Source organism: Talpa occidentalis, unplaced genomic scaffold (assembly GCF_014898055.3).
Source record: "Talpa occidentalis isolate TD23 unplaced genomic scaffold, MPIMG_talOcc4v2.1 talOcc4.2760, whole genome shotgun sequence".
NCBI classification, from domain to species: Eukaryota; Metazoa; Chordata; class Mammalia; order Eulipotyphla; family Talpidae; genus Talpa; species Talpa occidentalis.
The window spans coordinates 1,589-9,654 of NW_023602919.1; the positions used below are offsets into that span (position 1 = coordinate 1,589).

General features: G+C 42.6%; 1 long non-coding RNA gene across 2 annotated transcripts; it reads left to right on the forward strand.

Moving 5' to 3' along the window:
* Positions 1-2,601: 2,601 nt before the first annotated feature.
* Positions 2,602-4,875, forward strand: LOC119254050 (uncharacterized). Of its 2 annotated transcripts, none has more exons than XR_008553372.1 (3): positions 2,602-2,753; positions 2,911-3,187; positions 4,721-4,875. It is a non-coding gene; the product is annotated as an uncharacterized LOC119254050 (long non-coding RNA). The 2 variants fall into 2 exon arrangements; XR_005127266.2 differs by lacking the exon at positions 4,721-4,875 and adding an exon at positions 3,713-3,794.
* The last annotated feature ends 3,191 nt before the right edge of the window (positions 4,876-8,066 follow it).

The following is an 8,066-nucleotide window of genomic DNA, read 5'->3' on the forward strand; positions in this document are numbered from 1 at the left end:
GGACATACGGATGTACATGAACTCATGCAACTGTGTGTGGTGGGAAGAGAGGAGCAAGGAAAAAAGCAGGGGAGAAAACATTGGGTCCTGAGCTCACAGACACATAGATGTCAGACTCAGATGAGGTGCCCTGTGGGGACGCCTTACACTCCCTCCCCTCTCAGGGTGCTCCTGTTCACTGCTTCTCCTCATACTGAGCTCCAAACAGCCTCATTTACAGATGAAAAGAGTGGTTTCTGAGGAGAGCATTATAGAATCATTCTATGTAGCCAAGGCAGTTCTGATTTTCGAGACAATTTAGAAGTCTAAACCTGCAGCAATATAACCAGGTTGTTTCCCTTAAAACTCCTCCGAGGTCAGATTCTACCATTTCCTTCAAAGAATTGGCAAAGGAATTCACTTTTTAAAATTTAAGCATGCCTTCTATAAAATTCTTTTTAAAAAAAAGCTATATAAAGTCATGAATTGGGCTGGCATATGCCTGATTTAATATAATTACAAAAAAAATAATAACCTGTTTATATGCCCCAAGTCCTCCAAGTAGCCTTATCTTTTAATGTACTTTTTAATAAGCATTTTCAGTCATTATTACCTAGCTGGAACTTTGAGATTTTTCTGACATTAAACGGCTACATTAAAACCAACAATATGCTCACAAAGATGTACTTGGCACGTGGAGGCAGGTAACAGAGAGAACGCCTTGCTCACAGTAGTGAGATAAGAAACGAAAGTATAACTTGAAGTGGAAACTGATGTGACAGGACTTGAATTCTAAAGTAAGGTAGGAAACTTCAAAAATAATGTTTTTGAGTCTCTTTCAATCAAATGAATGCATTTCATATGTTAAAAGAATCCTGAATGACCTTTGTGTCGCTAAAGCTTTCTAATGAGGAAAAAAGTACCACAAATGAATCACTCCTCTGGTTCTGGGAGGGAGCGCAGGCAAAAGGCCACTCCTGAATTCTAGCACATCATTCCTTTGATCTGCCAGCATCAGCAGGTGGGGGTGCTGCTACTCAATTTACAGACGGGGAAAGTGAGGTTCAGAGAATTTACAGGCACTCACACAGGAAGCTTCTGAACCAGGCCTGGATGCCAGGCCTGGCCGGTTCTACAGTTCATGCTCTGCCCTTTAGAATAATGCTGCCCCTGTGCTGCTCTCTAAACCCAGATTTGGTAAAATGTCCACAGAAATAGCAGAAATAATGGGGCAATCAGACCAAATCAAGTTACATAGGAAATGCTCAGAATGTCAATATTTACATTTTTAAAATTAGCACGGTTTTCTATGCAAGCGTTTCTAGATGAAAAGACTTCATTTCATTGCCCAAAAGGACTGCCTTTCGGTAAGCCTGCACATGTACAGCAGGCCTGGATGGCTCAGTGAGAGCACCCAGGAGGACCCTAGGCATCAGATGCTGGGCAAGAGAGGGTGACCTAAGTGAAACTGACTGAGACGTGGGTATCAAGAACCACTAACCACACTGCACAGAACAGACAGAACAGAGGCTGGGAACGGGCAGAGGAACCTCATCATTGCCTAGAGCATGGGGACAGAAAGGCCAGCACAAGCACCACACACTCTGCTTCCTTGCCACTGAGCTGTCAGACCCCCCCATTTGAGAACATGCCCCGGTTTGTTTCTGACTGACCTACACCTGAAGTTGGCAGGAACAAATGACTCAGATGGCCTCCTCATTTATGATTTGCATTTTTAAATTAGCAAGCTGCTCATTTATATGTTAGAGCAAGGGATTTCTGGTTGTTGCTTTGTACATTTCATTTTGGTTCGGTTTGGTAACAACCCCCAATGGAAACCTGTTGTCTCTTGTTCTACCTCTTTATTTATCCATGTAAACCTTTTGGTGGCTTGAAAACGCATGCATCACTAAAATATTGATAACATTCAAGAAAACATCTGTGGTTGTCTTGAAGCATCCTCATCCTGAACAATGACACTGAGTCACAGGTAATAATACTGATCCCTGTTTGTTTCATCTCAGTCCTCTCCTACTCAGCTGATATGGCCATGAGAGTTCACTTATACAAGTGAATCCCACACATTGGAGTCTCAGACTCCTGGGTTCAAGCCCTCACTCAATCTTCAGTGCTCTCAACAATATACTTGACATTTCAGAGTTTCCATTTCCTCAAGTGTAAGAAAGGAGTAATAATAAGATTATATACCTATTTGACCAATGACATAATTAAATGGGAAAATTCAATTTCAAAAGTACAGATTGAAAAATGTGATGTCCATGACAATTGCAAAGATTATTAATATGTATAAGTACAAAGTGTAATAGAAATGGAAAAAGATAGCAACAGGCCTACTAGATCTGAGGGCATGCCTGAAAACAACTCTTGGAACAGTGGTCTTAGAAAGTACCACTTCCTGCTCCAGACCTATCACTGAGGAGATGTACCAGGCTGGGCAAGGCGCTTAACCTCTTTGGACTAGCCTTCCTCATCTATGATAAATGTGAACAGAAAGGGAAGAAAACCATGGGCAACACAGTAGACTAGGATTTTTATCCTAGTTCGTGTTCTTGCTATATTTACCCAAAAGCAGCCTTCACAAGAAGCATGATGATCTCCACAGACACAGCTCCAGAGAACTGAGACACTGAGAAGGCAGTGAACAGAACCCCAAGCACACAGTGTGGCTCCAAGTCCTATTCTGATGACACCACAGCCCCTCCTGGACCTGGGCAAGTGCCACACAAAGAAGAGGGACCATGGCTCCAAGCTAGGTGACTGCTATGGATTTCTTTTCCTTCTAAAATACCATGAGCTAAGATTTGATCAAATTTTCCACTTAATGAAAAATAAAAGCCTAAGTAATGCTGAGTTAAGTATCTCTTCCGTTTCTACAAGGCCTTCCCCCACAAATGCTCCCTTGTTTTTCAGGGTCAGGCAGCCAGGCGAGCAGTGGGCTGATCAAAGTTCCTCAGATGTCTACTCCCAGCTCTTCTCTGGGGGATGGACATGACTCATGGCATTGGGCTAGTACTGCTCATATCTCTTCTCACAAAAACACAGGCCAATAACAGCAGGACAAGCAGGCCACTGGCCTCCGATATTGTGAGAAAGAGCTGCCCACAAATCCCCAGCACCATTGTCAGAAACACAGTTCTTTCCTTCACTGAAAGAAAATTGCTGAACTGACAGCCCGATACCCCTCATGGTAAGTATTGAGAAGAGGAGGGAGATTTTTCTCTTCCCTGACCAACAACTGCCCAGCAGAAAAGCATTAGAGGAAGGCTGCCTTGTGTTAAGCACCGGCGTCTGACTCCATTTTATTCCACTGTTACTGATGTAATTGTGAATTCCTGCTGCATTTATAATTAAGAAAGAAACAGATGGTAATGCTTAGTATTAAGCAATAAGGAGTGGCCATTAAAACAATCTAGAAATGCCAGCAGTTGTATATGATATCAGAGGTTTGGTTTACCATAACACAGTTTTATATCCCTGGGAAAAGTGGAAGAGAAATTAAAGCCTCCTTTCTCCTCACAAATTCATTCACTTCGCAGCGGTCCTCTCATTGAAGGCACATTGCAGATTCCTGTACATGAAATAGGTCACCTCTTGATTTTATTATAAACTGCTACCACAATTGGCAAACCATGGGAGGTCACTCTCCAAACCCGCACACCCATTCAGGCAGAAGCTCTCACTTGTGTCAATATGCTTCCACCCTCCTTAACAGTGTCTGTCACCTGCCAACCTCCGGTCTAAGCCATTAATCTTTCTAGATGCATGGCAGCAGAGTTACTTCACTTTGGAGCATCCCAAGGCACGTAATTATAAGATTTCCTTGTTATGAATCATTCTATACACCACAAAATAATGACAATCTTTCAGAAGTACATTGTTGGTAAGGAATGTTCTCTTCCCAACTTTCCTTTCATTCACCCAAACAAAAGTAAGAGAGAGGGAGAGAGAAAGAGAGAGACAGAGGGAGAAGGCGGGAAGGGAGGGGGAGAGGTGTTAAATAAGGAGATATTGTAGAATAAAAAGAGTACAGGGACAGGTGGCGCTCTGGGAACAACTGGTAAAACGTTGAAAATTTGTGAATTTATTCTCTGCCTGGATGGTTCTTAAGAAAACATTCTTAATGTTTGGAGGCATTGTGACCATTGTTATATTTGAGAGTCATTATGTTAAAACTGTTGGAAAATCAAGTGGAAGACAATTCATACTGGTGATTTTGACATTTTCCAACCAATGGCAGAGTCATTAACTGTATGACAGGATCCAACAAGTCTTTTCTCATGACCTCAGAGGATATGGGAGACCCCAAAACTGAGAAAAGGGAATGCCAGCATCCACATTGCCCAAAATAACTTACAAGATTATCTGGATACTAGAAATGAGATTTTAGACAGTCTGGAAACTACACATTAAAGGAAACATGATACTCTACAGCGGCAGCTCTGGCCAATTAGGGAAGCCATGAAAAGTAGTGACTAGCTCTACTTTCAAAGTCCCGTGTACCTTCCCTGTGGCTGAGACTGCTAGTTAGTCACCAGTTCTGTTTCTCCTTCTGCTATAACATCAATAATAGAGGTAAAACTGAGTATCCTGCTATTTAACTAGGCTACATTTTCCCAGCCTTCCTTTCACTTAGGCATGGCAGTGTTTTTAAGCTTATCAGTGTATGTGCTATGTCCAAGTTTGAGTCTTAAAATGTTTTATGTTCCTTTTCCTTTTCCAGGTGACAAGCCAGCTTCTGCAATGCAGATGATAACAGTGCTCTAGGTGATAACAGAGTGACAAAATGGAAGGAAACTGGTCCCTAAATGACCCCAAGGGCAGAATCACTCAACAGACATAGACCACAGATAACAGGCTGTCACATGAACAATAAATAAGCTGCTTTATTATTTAAGTCAGTATATATTGTTGGGTCTTTTTGTTACAGCAGCTAGACTTTAACTATTACTTTCCCCAAATAGGAACAAAGTACATCACAAACACAAAATATTATTGGTCAGTATTTGTTTTCCTTATCTACTGAGTTTCCTCTCTCAGTCTGCCTTGGCAAATTCTCCTATTTTCCCTCTATGTTGCTGTGGCAGATTCTATTTTCTAATAGGTACAGGGATAGAACTAATAATATTTCTGTCATTTTAATATCCTAGAAATCTTTCAAAGACTCTTAAGCAAACATTATATGTATATCTATATATAGGGTACCTTCTACATGCATATTCCTATGCTAAGTGCTGCTTATGGCAGGTGGTTTATAGAAGTCTATGACAAAATTTTACTCACATAGATTTCTATTTTCAGTAACTAGCACTATCTCTTTTATCTATACATTTTATGTGGGCTTGTTTTCTAAGACTTGTGATTGTGGTAGGGGAAGATATCACTATGTATATTACATGAAGGGAAACTAAGAGTTGCTATCAGAAGAGTTGCCATCATTCCCAAGGAACACATGTTCTATTCTGGATCAGAGTACACCCCCTTGCTCTCATTGTCTAGCACAGCTTTCTCAAAGTGTGGTCCCTGAGTGCTCATGCCAAATGCAGAGTCCAGGTGTCTCCTCCAAACATACTGATTCAGAACTGACCAGGAACTTTGCAGGATTCTGCATTATTGACAAGTGCCTCAACTAATCCTCATGCAAAGTACTGTCCTAGACAGTGTGGACATACCTCAAGCTAGTTTAGCAACATAGCAGTTCATGCAGAAACAATTCATTCCTAACAATCTAATCACAGCTGCAGCCCCAACTCTTTCCCCAGAATTTTAACCTTTATCTACCCAGTATCTCTAATTTTTGTTCCAGTCTTTTACCATTATAACCCAACTTCTGCCACTACTGTGATAATTTATGCAGACTAAATGTGAAAGAAATATTTTTTTCTTTGATTTGATTAAGAAAAGGCTGGATTATTTTTTTCAAATGAACTATGTAATTTATAGAGAAAACAAAATGAAAAAATACCGAACTACAAGTGACCAACTACAACTTTGTCTTTGCTGTGAGAAAGCCCTGTTTCTCTTCTTTAACTCAACCCTGTCTGGGAAACCCTGACCCAAGAACCATGTTTTGGGCTGAGCTGTCTTCTCCACTGGACTTTTCTCACAGACCTAATTCCCCTCTTCTGAGAATGGTACCAGATATACTGTGGGAGAAGATCTGGCAGTCAGGTTCCTGTGTGGCAAGCCACATCCATCTGCTGTTTTAAAGCTGCTTCCTCTTTCCTATCCTATGTCATTGCAACTGTGCCTCCACCCTTAACCACATGTTTCTGAACCACTGTCCACTCAGAACATAACCCCACTCTACTGCCCTAAAATCCAAGATCATCCCTGTTTGGAAATGACCCTCCACAGAAACCAGCTCACACAGGGCTGCCGTGTTGCACAACTGCTCATGCTCTATACCACGTGAACATGCTCGTGGAGGTCACACACTCAGATGGCACCCCTGGGGAAGGCGACCGGCAGTACTGCATACAGCGGTTCCTCAACTTTGCATCCAACTTGCAACTGGGGAGCTTGCTGCAATTATCTGGGTCTCTGCTCCTTCCGCACTCTCCTTTTTCTTTCTCCCCCTGAATTGTGACTCAAAGTTCTGAGAGAAGGCCCCTTCTAAAACACACCAGTGGTGATTCTGATGATCAGCGTGGCTTGGTAATAAATAATCCCACTCAACTCTCCCATTTTACAGGTCAATGAACCAGTCCCAACTGGTAAGACAGAGCTGAAGTCAGGCCCCAGATCGCACAGCTCTCAAGGCATTTTGTCTCCAGCATGTAAAAACAAGTAACAAGAACAAAGAACCCTGAAAAACAAAAAGTTACTTGGGGAGACAAAAAGTGCTATGAGACATAGAAGAACCAAATGCAGCGTGCTATTTGTCCTCCCCTTTGCACAGACCCCCTGTCCCATGGCTTCTTTCCTTGCCAAATGTGGTCCTAGTTAAGTATGCACACAAAACTCTGGGAAGGACTGAGGGAGGAAAGTTGCAAATAACAGCTTTAGTTTTTTTGTTTAAAGATTTATTTATTTATTTATATAAGCACTGGGTACAGTCAGAAGTGTGGGAGGGTGAGAGGACTCACCAGAGCCAGAGCGGGGAACAGAACAGGCAGAATGATGAAATACACTGCTGAGGGGAGCAGCGGGCGAGACAGAAGAGGTCTGTGCGCTATGTGGGACCCTCGTCAGTGGCCGGGGATCGAACCGGCGCTGCAGAGGCTGTGGCAGCTTCGCAGCCCTGCGCTCAACTGCTGTGCCACCACGGGAGGCCCAACAACTTTAGTTTTAAAGGAATCATTTTAAAGCAAAATTGGTTCTCCTAAGGACAAGGAAGGAGTGGAGGAGGAAATGTGCTGACCGCCATGGACCATCTGACCTCCCAAATGTCACCATGTCCAGGCACTGGCTCTGCCAGGCAGACATAGAGGACTCATGCCAATAAAGCCACAGACGTGTGAGCAAGGAGCCAAGTGACCCTTTACAACTTTCTAATAAGAGGCATTCTGGCTTGAGTAGCATCTCTTGTCTGTGGCCCAGGCCAGGCACATCCTCCAGGAGGCAAGCACATACTCACAGCAGCTGGGCCCACCAGAAGCTGCTTCTGGAGCAAATTAGAACCAAGGGAATAAGATGCTCTCATGCCGTATTTTCTCTCTATGTGGTTTTTCTCTGTTCCAAATAACTTCCTTTTGATAAGGAATCTTGCAGAAGACAGCAGAAGGCACCAGTCATGAATACAGGCTTCAGGATCTAGCAGGCCTGGGTCTAAATTCTAGCTCAGGACTTATTGGTGCTTGACAGTCATGTCTCTGAATGTTTCTACCTCAAAGGAGTAAATAAGAAAATATACATAAAGCACTTCATGCAGTCTCAGACATCTATTTAAGGTCATGAAAATGGTGGATTTTTTTTGCTCTCTCTTGATTACATGAAGAGGAGGGGGAAAGAAACATAACACTTAGCAAAGCAAATGTGATCTGCAATCAGCCTCGTCCAGCAGACAACACCGTAACTTGTCCTTCACTCCTAAAATTCCCTTCTTCTTTCTAAGTGCTGGCATTTTG